Consider the following 12,126-nt stretch of genomic DNA (forward strand, 5'->3'; position numbering starts at 1 on the left):
GAATAAATTACAGTTTGCAATATATTCACATAGAAAACAGCTGTTTTAAATTGACCAAATTATATATAGTGATCACATTATTACTACTAATATTACTACTACTACTACTACTATTATAATATAATAGTGACTTTTAGCTATCATCTGGGGTCAGGTTTAGCCCCAGAAGTCGGATAAATTTGACAAAATGTTAAAGCTATGGTGAGTCAGTAGTACTTACAATTGGACATACAAACAATTATATAGATTATATACACAAACAGTTCTGTCCTCATAATAGAATAAAGCAATAAGCCCTGCAAAGCCATGATTTACAGTGAATCAAGAACAGCTAAGGGGCGTTTTTAGGCATGACGCGGAGAGGAGTTTCCGACAGTAAGGCTTTAGATGATGCCATACACAGTGCTTCTAATCAGAGCACATTTCACATGGCCTCATGAGTCATAGAAATAGCTTCCACAATCTTACAGTTAGTTTGGTAGCCGGGCAGACCTTCTCAGGGGGCCCGAGGCAAACCAGCAACTGATCAGTTTTTCTCCACTGATAGGTCGTCTGGACATAAACCTCAACGGCCCTAACAGGGCAGTAGCTTGAAAGTCTCCTACTCTTTTGAGTGATGTGATCACCAGCAAGAATGCCTTATTTAGAAAGATGCATTTGTAAGATGGAGAGTCCAGGGGCTTCTAGAACCCGGGGTAGATCCCATGATGGAACTCTAACCTGAGCCGTAGGCCTCATCCTCAGGGTACAACAGCCACAAGGTGGTGACAACATAGCCACAAGCTATGGCTGCCGCAGACACCTTAACCCTCTGAGGTCGGCTATCGCGCCGGCGTGATTTGCTCGGTTTTTTTCTTATCAGTTGAAACGAGAGTCCAAATAATCTGTTGACTTTGATTTTACAAACCAGTTTCATACATCAATCGATCCTGTTAAGTGTGTATTATTTTTGTGTATACTCACAATAAAAACAAAGTGTTGTGCTTTTTGCCAAATAAAGAAAAATAAACATGATGCGAGTTCTGCTTTCTCTCTGTCAGTGAAGTCAGTGAAACGCGTCCGAAAATGAACTATAACTCAGCGAATACTCAGTCAAACAGGCATACAGACACACAGGCATGAAGCTTGAATTCTCTTCTTTTAAATGAAGTAATTTTTATAAAAAACAAATATTCTCAGTTTATGTAATCTGTATGAAAAGAGCGAGATGTCAGTCGTTCTCATCTCAGCTAATTATTTTTAATGTGACCCCATACAAACTGTGAACGCCCACATATCAGCTCGAGAAAACACATCAAGTTTATTCAGATCATTGTACTTGTTTACACCGTCTCGCGGCGCTGTGAGGAATAATAATAATGGAAAATGTACCTCAGAGGTGCTGGTATTTCGAGGAGCAACGGATCCTGAGAATACTGTAGTACGTTTTTTTTCATTCTCAAGTGAATCGCGTTTCTGTGTGTGAATGAATGAATGGCAGAGATGCGCGCTCGCAAAAAGACTGTTAAAAATTTGAATCGCGTTTCTGTGTGTGAATGAATGATCCGCTTTTAGCAAACTATACTGAGATGAGTAAAAATCGACTGAAATATGTTGAAATAAAATGTATTTGTATAAGCAACGTATTAAACTGCAAATTAACATTTCTATTTCTTATAAACGAAAGACCTATGTTACAGACATATGAAAGACAACATTTCATTGACTAGTTTTGGATAGATTATAAATTTTTACTGTAAAATATCTGCCACCTCAAATAAGCTTTTGTTTGCCAATTTTTGCTCATATGTTAAATATATAGTATGTTTTGTCAAAAATAAAGTAATCAAATAATCAATCAAATCCTTAACTTTGAAATATGTATGATAAAATGTATACTTTAGTTTTTACAAAGAAAGATTACACTTGAATTGTTGTTGTAATTGTAACCTTTTTAATAAAAAAAAAATATATTTACAAGGTAGATGTAAACAAACTATTAAAAGGTAAATATCCCTAAAAAGCCTTTTCTTTAAATAATTTTTTATTGTGTTTTATTAGTGACAAATTTGGGAAGAGGATACATATTCCAGAACTGAAAATATGAGAATTAACTGCACAATTACTAGACATGTTTTCCTTGGATATTATACAATTTGCAAGCACAATTTGTGGAAAATAAATAAATAAATGAGATGCTTCCATCTGTGAACCAATTTGGTAGTATATATATATATATATATATATATATATATATATATATATATATATTTATTATACTATATACTATATATATATATACACACATATATATATATATATATACACACACTATATATATATATATATATATATATATACTATACATATATATACATATATACATATATATATACACACACATATATATATATATATATATATTAGAGGTGGGCATAGATTAATTTTTTTAATCTAGATTAATCTAGATTAATTTTGAAATTAATCTAGATTAATCTAGATTAAAATGGCTCATTTGAATTCTGCCGAAGGCATTCAGAATATGTGTGCTACCCAAATAATGACTATAAAAGTAAGTCTTTGAGAACGGGTTTCTCAAGCCAGGTGGCGCATTAGACCAGGGGTCATCTCCTGTTTCCAAAATGCATCACAAACTGCTTGAGAAAGCTGTTCTACTCATAGACTGTAAAAGGTTACTACTGTACTGTTACCGTCCGTAGGCAACATTAGGTAGGCCTATGTTATTATCAACTACTATAGGCTATCAATTAGAGATGGGCGATATGGCCTAAAATCTATATTGTGATATACATTGCAGCCTCTTGCGATAACGATATACAGTATTTTATAATAAAACCATTTCAGAACAGATTACAGACCCTGCTAAACAACTGCTAAATGTTTTTTTTTTAAAGGGTGTATGTAGTTTTGAGAACATATATTGTGCAAAACTGTAAGTATACAACATAATTTTGCAGATAAATAAAATTTAAGTACACTAGCTGCAGAGACTTAAGTAGGTCTAATGTTTATTATGGCTTGGAGCTTATGAAACCCCAAATTTAAAATTAGAATATTGTCTAACTGATGTCTTTTCAGTTAAAAAGAAACACAACAACGATTCTTAAAATCGAGATTATGTGCTACACCACTAAGATATATTGGAATGGGAATAATACGCGCGCGCTGGTATTCAGTGATATCATGTTTCGTTTTGAATTTGAGGTGGTAGAACGGATTAGTCGTGTGTTAACTTACCGAACTGTTACCCCGGCCCACACACTCTGTATATAGTTTGCTGCTGCTCGTCTGACGGCTTAAACCCGAACCAAGTCCAAATAATGGATGTTGCACCGATCTTTTTCACCAGCTTTCACTTTCAGCCGTGTTTACTTAAGATGACGACGAATATGCGTTGCAACCGGGTTTACCTTGCGGCCGCGGGTAGATTGCGTCATCATAGCTTGTGTAGTATAGAGCCATCTCCCAACCCAACTTGGAGAATAGATTAACGGCGATATTTTTTTTATCGTGCGATAAGAGTCTCGCGTTAACGCAGCACGTTAACGCCGATAACGGCCCACCACTAATATATATATATACAGGTCCTTCTCAATAAATTAGCATATTGTGATAAAGTTCATTATTTTCCCTAATGTAATGATAAAAATTAAACTTTCATATATTTTAGATTCATTGCACACCAACTGAAATATTTCAGGTCTTTTATTGTTTTAATACTGATGATTTTGGCATACAGCTCATGAAAACCCAAAATTCTCAATAAATTAGCATATTTCATCCGACCAATAAAAGAAAAGTGTTTTTAATACAAAAAAAGTCAACCTTCAAATAATTATGTTCAGTTATGCACTCAATACTTGGTCGGGAATCCTTTTTGCAGAAATGACTGCTTCAATGCGGCGTGGCATGGCCGTAATCAGCCTGTGGCACTGCTGAGGTGTTATGGAGGCCCAGGATGCTTCGATAGCGGCCTTAAGCTCATCCAGAGTGTTGGGTCTTGCGTCTCTCAACTTTCTCTTCACAATATCCCACAGATTCTCTATGGGGTTCAGGTCAGAAGAGTTGGCAGGCCAATTGAGCACAGTAATACCATGGTCAGTAAACCATTTACCAGTGGTTTTGGCACTGTGAGCAGGTGCCAGGTCATGCTGAAGAATGAAATCTTCATCTCCATAAAGCTTTTCAGCAGATGGAAGCATGAGCTGTGTCCCAAAGTGAAGGCTGCATCCTCCGAAGGCCGTATTTGAAGGCCGGATGGCCGTATTTGAAGGCCGATTGCGTCACCGCGGCGCGACGAAGGACGTCCCAATTCAAAGGCTGCATCCTTGGAAGGTCGCATTTGAAGGCCGATTGCGTCACGCGGCTCGATGAAGGCTGTCCCAATTCAGTTCTGCATCCTCCGAAGTCCGTATTTGAAGGCCGGTTGCGTCATCGCGCCGCGACGAAGGCTTCCCTGATTCAAAAGCGACGCCAAATGCACCCTTCGTTTCCCCGTGAAAAGAAGGATACATAAATGGACACTTAGCGGCCTATTCTACCCTATTCTACCCCATAAGTCATTGCGCGCCGTTGACGACAGCATTTATTTACTTATTTTTAAAGGCGGCCGAGACTAGAGATCGGTGGTGGACAGCAAATTCAAATTTAAATGTAAGTATTATGTTTTAATTTACTCAAATAGCTAGCGAAACCAGAGTTAAATTTCTTATAAACTTCTTCTTAACTCCTTCGTCACCATTGCGTGGCTACATTTATCATGTAGTTTTAGGCAAAACTTCTGGTAATAACGTTATTAGTTTAACGACCTATTTGTAATATTTGCACTTGTGTATTATAAGAAATATCACTCACCCAATAAAGCCCAAAACAATAAGAAAAGCAGTAGATAAGGCAATGGGGTTTCACTTTTATGTGTTTTTGTAGTGCTGTCATGCTATTTGGTTTTAACCAAATTTTAGTATACAGAAATATGATTTCTTAAGTATTTTGTATGCATGTCTTGATGTGTCATATTTTGCAGTGTTAACAATGCACTTAAGATTGCTCCTCTGTGTTAAGTACCCTTTTCTGCTTTTTTAGAACAATTCAGGAAAAAATGGGTTTATATATATATATATATATAAGAAAAGTAATACACACATCTTTGCTGAAATGTATTGTCCTGTTGTTGTTAACAAGCCATGGTTCATTTGCTCTGCCTTTAGGATTGCAAGTGTCCTGGGACAGGTGAGAGTGTGAGTGGGAAACCCACTGCTGAAACTTGGCCCTGGTTTGTCCTCATGGATGAGGTGTTGGGACAGAGGCAATGCACCAACCCCCCTGTCCTCATCGCCTCAATCCCTGAGGACACACCAGGGCCGAGTTCAGTAGTGGGTGCCCACGGTGAGGAGGAGCCAGGGGCAGCAGCACCAGCACCACCAGTAGCACCAGCAGGAGCACCAGCACGAAGGCGGCGAGACAGGACGGGTTTTTGAACTTGATCAGAGAAGAAATGCAACTACAGAGGGAGGCAGAGGCGAGGAGTGCACAGGAAAGAAGGGAGAGGATGGACAGGCTGTTTTCTCTTCTTGAGAGAATGATTGAAAAATGTTCTACATATTCTTGTTTAACTTTTTTCACTTTTATTTTTTAAAATAAAAATTATGTACATTTATTTTTATGCTACTTTAATTGTGTAAATAAAAGAGAATGAATTGTTCTGGACATTGTTTATTTTTGTAATGACAGTAATACTTTCTGCATGAAACAAATTCTATACCTTTTTATTTTTTCAAATAAAATTGGTAAATGAAAATCATTTGTTCTATAGGCTACATTAAAGCACTTTTTCCAACTATTTACAAAATACGTTAAACATATCAAAATCAACATAAACATTTAATTTTACAATACATAAAATAAGAAAAAAATTATGTAGACTCTATTGAGCTGAGCTGCTGGACCGGGATGGGCTGCCCCTAAGGCCTCCTGCTGGTGGGACATCATCTGGGATTGTCTCCAGAGCGTTTGAGTGCATATTTCCACTATCCACTAAGTTGTCTACCAACAGGTTTGCAGGGCTGATTCAATCGACGGCTTTCTGAAAAAAGTACTTTTAATAACTACTGCATTTATATTAGGCTACTACTGCATTACTGCGTATATGTTGCATTTTACTTCTGTATATTTTCAATATACAGTAATATCTGGTTGTTACATTATATAGCTACTTTTGTGTAGTTTAATGTAATCATATTGTGATGTGAGGAAAAAAGTACTTCAGTAGGTTACTTCACATTTGTAAGTGAATACTTAACGAAATATGCAGTTCCGAAAATTAAAGTAACAAAATTAGTCACAATATTAACAAATTGTTGCTCACTACAGCAGCGTCCCATATCAAAGGGCGCATCTGACGCGCTCGGACCGGTCTAGCCTACGAAGGATTGTTCTTGTCGCCTGGCAACTGTGACAGCTGCCAATGACGAGCGCGAGAAATACTGGACTTTTTATATTCAATTGGGTTTTGTATTCAAACAGGGCTAAACCGAAAATACATGACCTGGCAGTGCCGGGGCTAAAACATCCTCACCGTGTCCTCAAGTAAAATATAAAACATAAAAATGACAATAGCCAATTCTGGCTCCATAGCTGTTTACTGTATCAAAATGAATGATCAGGATAGTAGCTGTCCTCTCGCACTGTTGCTTGGCGCCAGGAGCGGTGATCGGGAACACCTGGCTGCGCAATTAGGAAATCCAAGGAAGGCTACATGGAGCGTCCTTCAGAGGACGCATAGGCTGCATCCTTGAAGTCTGCGTCCTTCGAAGGATGCAGCCTTCAACATTGGGACACAGCTACGGAGTGCTCCAAAATCTCCTGATAGCTAGCTGCATTGACCCTGCCCTTGATAAAACACAGTGGACCAACACCAGCAGCTGACATGGCACCCCAGACCATCACTGACTGTGGGTACTTGACACTGGACTTCAGGCATTTTGGCATTTCCTTCTCCCCAGTCTTCCTCCAGACTCTGGCACCTTGATTTCCGAATGACATGCAAAATTTGAGCAACCACTGAGCAACAGTCCAGTGCTGCTTCTCTGTAGCCCAGGTCAGGCGCTTCTGCCGCTGTTTCTGGTTCAAAAGTGGCTTGACCTTGGGAATGCGGCACCTGTAGCCCATTTCCTGCACACGCCTGTGCACGGTGGCTCTGGATGTTTCTACTCCAGACTCAGTCCACTGCTTCCGCAGGTCCCCCAAGGTCTGGAATCGGTCCTTCTCCACAATCTTCCTCAGGGTCAGGTCACCTCTTCTCGTTGTGCAGCGTTTTTTGCCACACTTTTTCCTTCCCACAGACTTCCCACTGAGGTGCCTTGATACAGCACTCTGGGAACAGCCTATTCGTTCAGAAATTTCTTTCTGTGTCTTACCCTCTTGCTTGAGGGTGTCAATGATGGCATTCTGGTCAGCAGTCTTACCCATGATTGCGGTTTTGAGATATGAACCAGGCTGGGAGTTTTTAAAAGCCTCAGGAATCTTTTGCAGGTGTTTAGAGGTAATTAGTTGTTTCAGATGATTAGGTTAATAGCTCGTTTAGTGAACCTTTTCATGATATGCTAATTTTTTGAGACAGGAATTTTGGGTTTTCATGAGCTGTATGCCAAAATCATCAGTATTAAAACAATAAAAGACCTGAAATATTTCAGTTGGTGTGCAATGAATCTAAAATATATTAAAGTTTAATTTTTATCATTACATTAGGGAAAATAATGAACTTTATCACAATATGCTAATTTATTGAGAAGGACCTGTATATATATATATATATATATACTGTATATATATATACATATTGATTAGGGAGGATGATTTTCACATCATTTTGAAGAAAAAACTCTAGGCGACAACATCCATTAGTCAAAAGTCTTATTGACACATGTAACGTGGAGTTGGAGGGAAGCTAATCCACGAGGCTATTAGGATAGCTCCGGCAGGAAATAAAGTAGCAAGGCAGGAGACGAAGTGGAGGGATTTCCAAACTGCATATTTATTTCTCAGATACAGACCATACAAGCCAGGTCTCACGGCATATAAACTATTGCCTTCACCAAAAATAATAACCAGACAGAAATGTTCGTGACCTATAGCTTTCACCAGCGTCCACATTACTCGAGTCAAGGAAGTCGAGAGAGGGTTAAAGGTGATATTCAGTGACAAAACAAAAAGGAGGCACCACCGTGTGGCGTCAACTGGTAATGCTCCGTTACACTCCGGCTGTTACATATTCCCCCCTGGTAATAACAAGGCTGTCCTCAGCCGTACACAAATGAAGAAGCAGCCAAGCTACGCTTAACACCTCATTATACATGAACTTGATGAAAAGTTAGCCGTTACACACAGAGAAAGACACAATGACTAGCCTACAGATATACATATCAATGAACAGAGTGTACAATTAAAACAGAGAAATACCTAGTAAACATATCAGGTGAATGAGTACAGTGCAATATCCCAATTTTATAGTTTTCAGCAAAATCCTTTTTTTTTATTTTTTTTTTTTTATGGTGGCCTATAAAAGCCTGAACCACACAGCAAAAATGAGGAGATAAAGACTTCAGAAATACTCTGCAAGGAAGTTTGAACTTTAGCAAAACCTATACCATCAAAGTAGGATACTCAATGTAAACACAAGGTATGCAAAAAAAAAAAAAATAGTACCATAACTCTGAACTGTGAAAGGTGCATTGCATTTCAATCTTTAACACATGCGTTGCATAACAAACACTTGCTTATTACAGGTCAAGTCTGTCAGTATGGTAAGCGTTTGTCCATCTGTTGGCCGACCAACCAGACGTGATTCTGGGGCGACGTCTCGGTCTGAGGTCGTAACGGTCAGTGTTACCAGGGTTTGAGTCAGACACACTCAAAGCTGAACGGTCCACAGAGTCAAAGTCCATGACTGGCGCTGGGCCAGAGTCAGTGTTACCATACGAGTCAAAACACATGTCTGCAGCAGGGAGGTGAGACTGGCTGTCAATCTGGGTGATGGGCTCCTCGTCATCCCGAGCCCAAGTTTCAGTTTGCTCTTCAGCCGCAGTACGCCTGCCGGGGGAAACAGAGTCCCAAGTGTGGAAAGGTTGCAAGTTAACTACATGAAAGACCCCAGCATCCACGCCGGTGTCCAGCTTAGTCAGTCTGTAGTTGACATCTCCCAGTTTTTGACTAACACGGAGTGGGCCTGTGAACAGGGGTGCCAGTTTAGCAGTAAAGTTGGACTGTGAGTCAGATCTGGGATGTGTCTTAACCCTAACAAGGTCACCAACAGCATAAGAGGCCTGACGGCGTCTCAAGTCATAATAGTGTTTTTGTCTTTTGTGACTGTGGTCAAGAGCCGCTCTTGCGTGGTCATGAGCTTCCTGTAGAGAGGCCCTGAGTGTCTCTGGGTACGGCACACCAGGATCATCCACACCGTCACTGGATGGGTTTGTTATGAGGTCAAGTGGGGTGTCCAGCTCCCGACCATAAAGCATCATGGAGGGGCTGAGGCTTGTGCTGTCATGCGGGGCTGTACGCAGGGCAAAGCAGATTTGTGACAGGTATTTATCCCATGCAGTGTGTTTGTCCCCAACATAGGCACGTATGGCAGTTTTGAGAGTCCTGTTAACGCGTTCAGTCGCATTTGTTTGAGGGTGGTAGGCAGTCGTGAGCCTGTGCACCGATCCCAGAGTGGAAACAACATGTTCAAACAACTCACTGACAAAGGGTGAACCTCTGTCGGAGATCAGGTAGGTTGGGGCACCATGTCTTGCAAACACCTCACTGACAAATTTTCCTGCTGCCACCTGCGCTGTTGCTTCCTTAACTGCACACACTTCAATCCACTTAGAGAAATAGTCAACAAAAACCAGCAAGTGGGAGTTACCGGATGCCGTCCGGGGCAATGGTCCAACGAAATCCACGCCTGTGTACTGCCAGGGCTTTTGGGGAGAGATGGGAACCATGAGACCAGCCGGTCTCCTCTGGCTTGGTTTAGTGAGCTGACACACTTAGCAGGACATGACGTATCGCTTGACATCTGCTGCTATCTTGGGCCAAAAAAATCTTAACCGCAGCCTTGCTAATGTCTTTGAAAAACCGAGATGACCTGCAGTGGGGTGGTCATGATAATAGGACAGCAAGGTGCATCGGATTGATGTAGGCGCGTAAAGCTTCAGTTCTTTCAGAGGATGCAAACCACATCTGGCTTTCGGGTCAGAGTAGAAAAGCAGACTATCATGAACAACAAACTGTGGGGGGCTGTTTATGTCTGAGTCAGTGTGCAGATTCACCTCTAGATTTCTGAGAAGCTTGCCAATGTCCGGGTCATCATTCTGTAGCTGTTTCAAATGCGAGCGATCTGCCAAGAGCACTGGGGGTAGAGCGCGGAGGTCCAAACTGCCGATAACAGCGTAGTCGGGCAACAGGTCCATGGGAGCGTCGTCAGTCAGGGGCAGGGGGTTGCGTGATAGCGCATCTGGCACAGTGTTGCGAGTGCCGGGCTTGTGCACTATTGAGAAATCAAAGTCTTGGAGTCGCAGTGACCAGCGAGCCAGCCGGCCCGAGGGGTTTGGGCGGGACATGAGCCACCTGAGGCTGTTGTGGTCGGTGAAAATGGTTACATGGAGGCCTTCCACGTACGGTCTAAAATGTTCAAGAGCCCAAATCACAGCCAAACACTCTTTTTCTGGGGTGGAGTATGGCCTTTCTGCTTTGTGCAGAGAGCGACTTGCATAAGCCACAGCAACCTCTCGACCGTCTGAGTCTTTCTGCATCAGAGCAGCTCCAAGCCCAAGGTCACAGGCGTCAGTGTGAATGAAAAAAGATCTTGAGAAGTCGGGGAATCTTAGGACGGGTGCAGATGTGATGAACTTTTTCAAAGTTTCCATGGATTCTTGACATTTGTCATCCCAGCGGAAGACAGCATCTTTCCTCGTGAGTACATGGAGGGGCTCTGCATGGCGAGCGTAATTCGGGACAAACCGCCGGTAGTATCCGGTCAGTCCGAGGAACTGTCTGACATTTTTCACGGTGGATGGGGCCTGGAACTTTGTCACAGCTTGTATTTTGTCCTCATCAGGTTTTATGCCAGAGGGTGTGATGCGGTAGCCGAGGAATGTGAGTTCACTCAGACAGAACTGACATTTCTTTAGCTTCAATGAGAGACCAGCGGTTTTGAGTCTTTCAAGTACCTCTTTCAGGTCCTTCAGGTGCTGCTCGAAGGTGGGGGAAGCAACGACGATATCATCTAGATACACCGCACATGTTTTGTAAATGAGACCAGCCAGTACAGTGTTCATTAGCCTTTGAAACGTAGCTGGGGCGTTGCAGAGACCAAAAGGGAGTACACGAAATTGAAAGAGACCACAGTGTGAAATAAAGGCTGTCTTTGATCGTGACTCTTCTGCAACTGCCACCTGCCAGTATCCTCGTGCTAAGTCCAGTGTTGTGATGAACTGCCCCCTCGCCAGAAAGTCAAGTGAGTCATCAATACGTGGTAAGGGGTATGAGTCTTTTTGTGTGACTTGGTTGACGCCTCTATAGTCTACACAGAATCTTGGGTCAGAGCCCGGCCTGTTAACAATAACGACAGGTGCGGCCCACGGGCCAGTGGAAGGCTCAATAATGCCGTCTTGTAACATCTGCTCAACCTGTTCTTCAATGATTCTTTTCTTTGTTGGAGAGGTGCGATAAGGAGGGAGGTTTATGGGCTTCGCGTCCCCAGTGTCAATTTGGTGTTCAGCCATTGAAGTGCGCCCCAGATGACCATCAAACATGTCGTCGAACTGGGTGAGGAGATTGAGCATCGCTGCTTTCTGTCCATCCTCAAGGCTCGCCTCCGCGACTTTGGACCCGAGACTGGTTTGCAAGGCGTCCAGTGACATGATGGCTCCCCCTGCAGTAAATGATTCATCGATACAGTCCTCATCCTCGTCCACCACAGGGCAAGGGATGTCCTCCATTAAGACGGTTCTGGATGGAACGTGTATGGTCAGGGAGGCTCGAATCATGAAATCCATGCCTAGGATGAAAGGGGATGACAGATTAGGGAATATGGCAAAACGTTGGTAGAAGCGTTTCCCCATGAAGCCAATAGAGAGCCAA

The sequence above is a fragment of the Leuciscus leuciscus genome (assembly GCF_965113295.1).
Source record: "Leuciscus leuciscus genome assembly, chromosome: 7".
Taxonomy (NCBI): domain Eukaryota; kingdom Metazoa; phylum Chordata; class Actinopteri; order Cypriniformes; family Leuciscidae; genus Leuciscus; species Leuciscus leuciscus.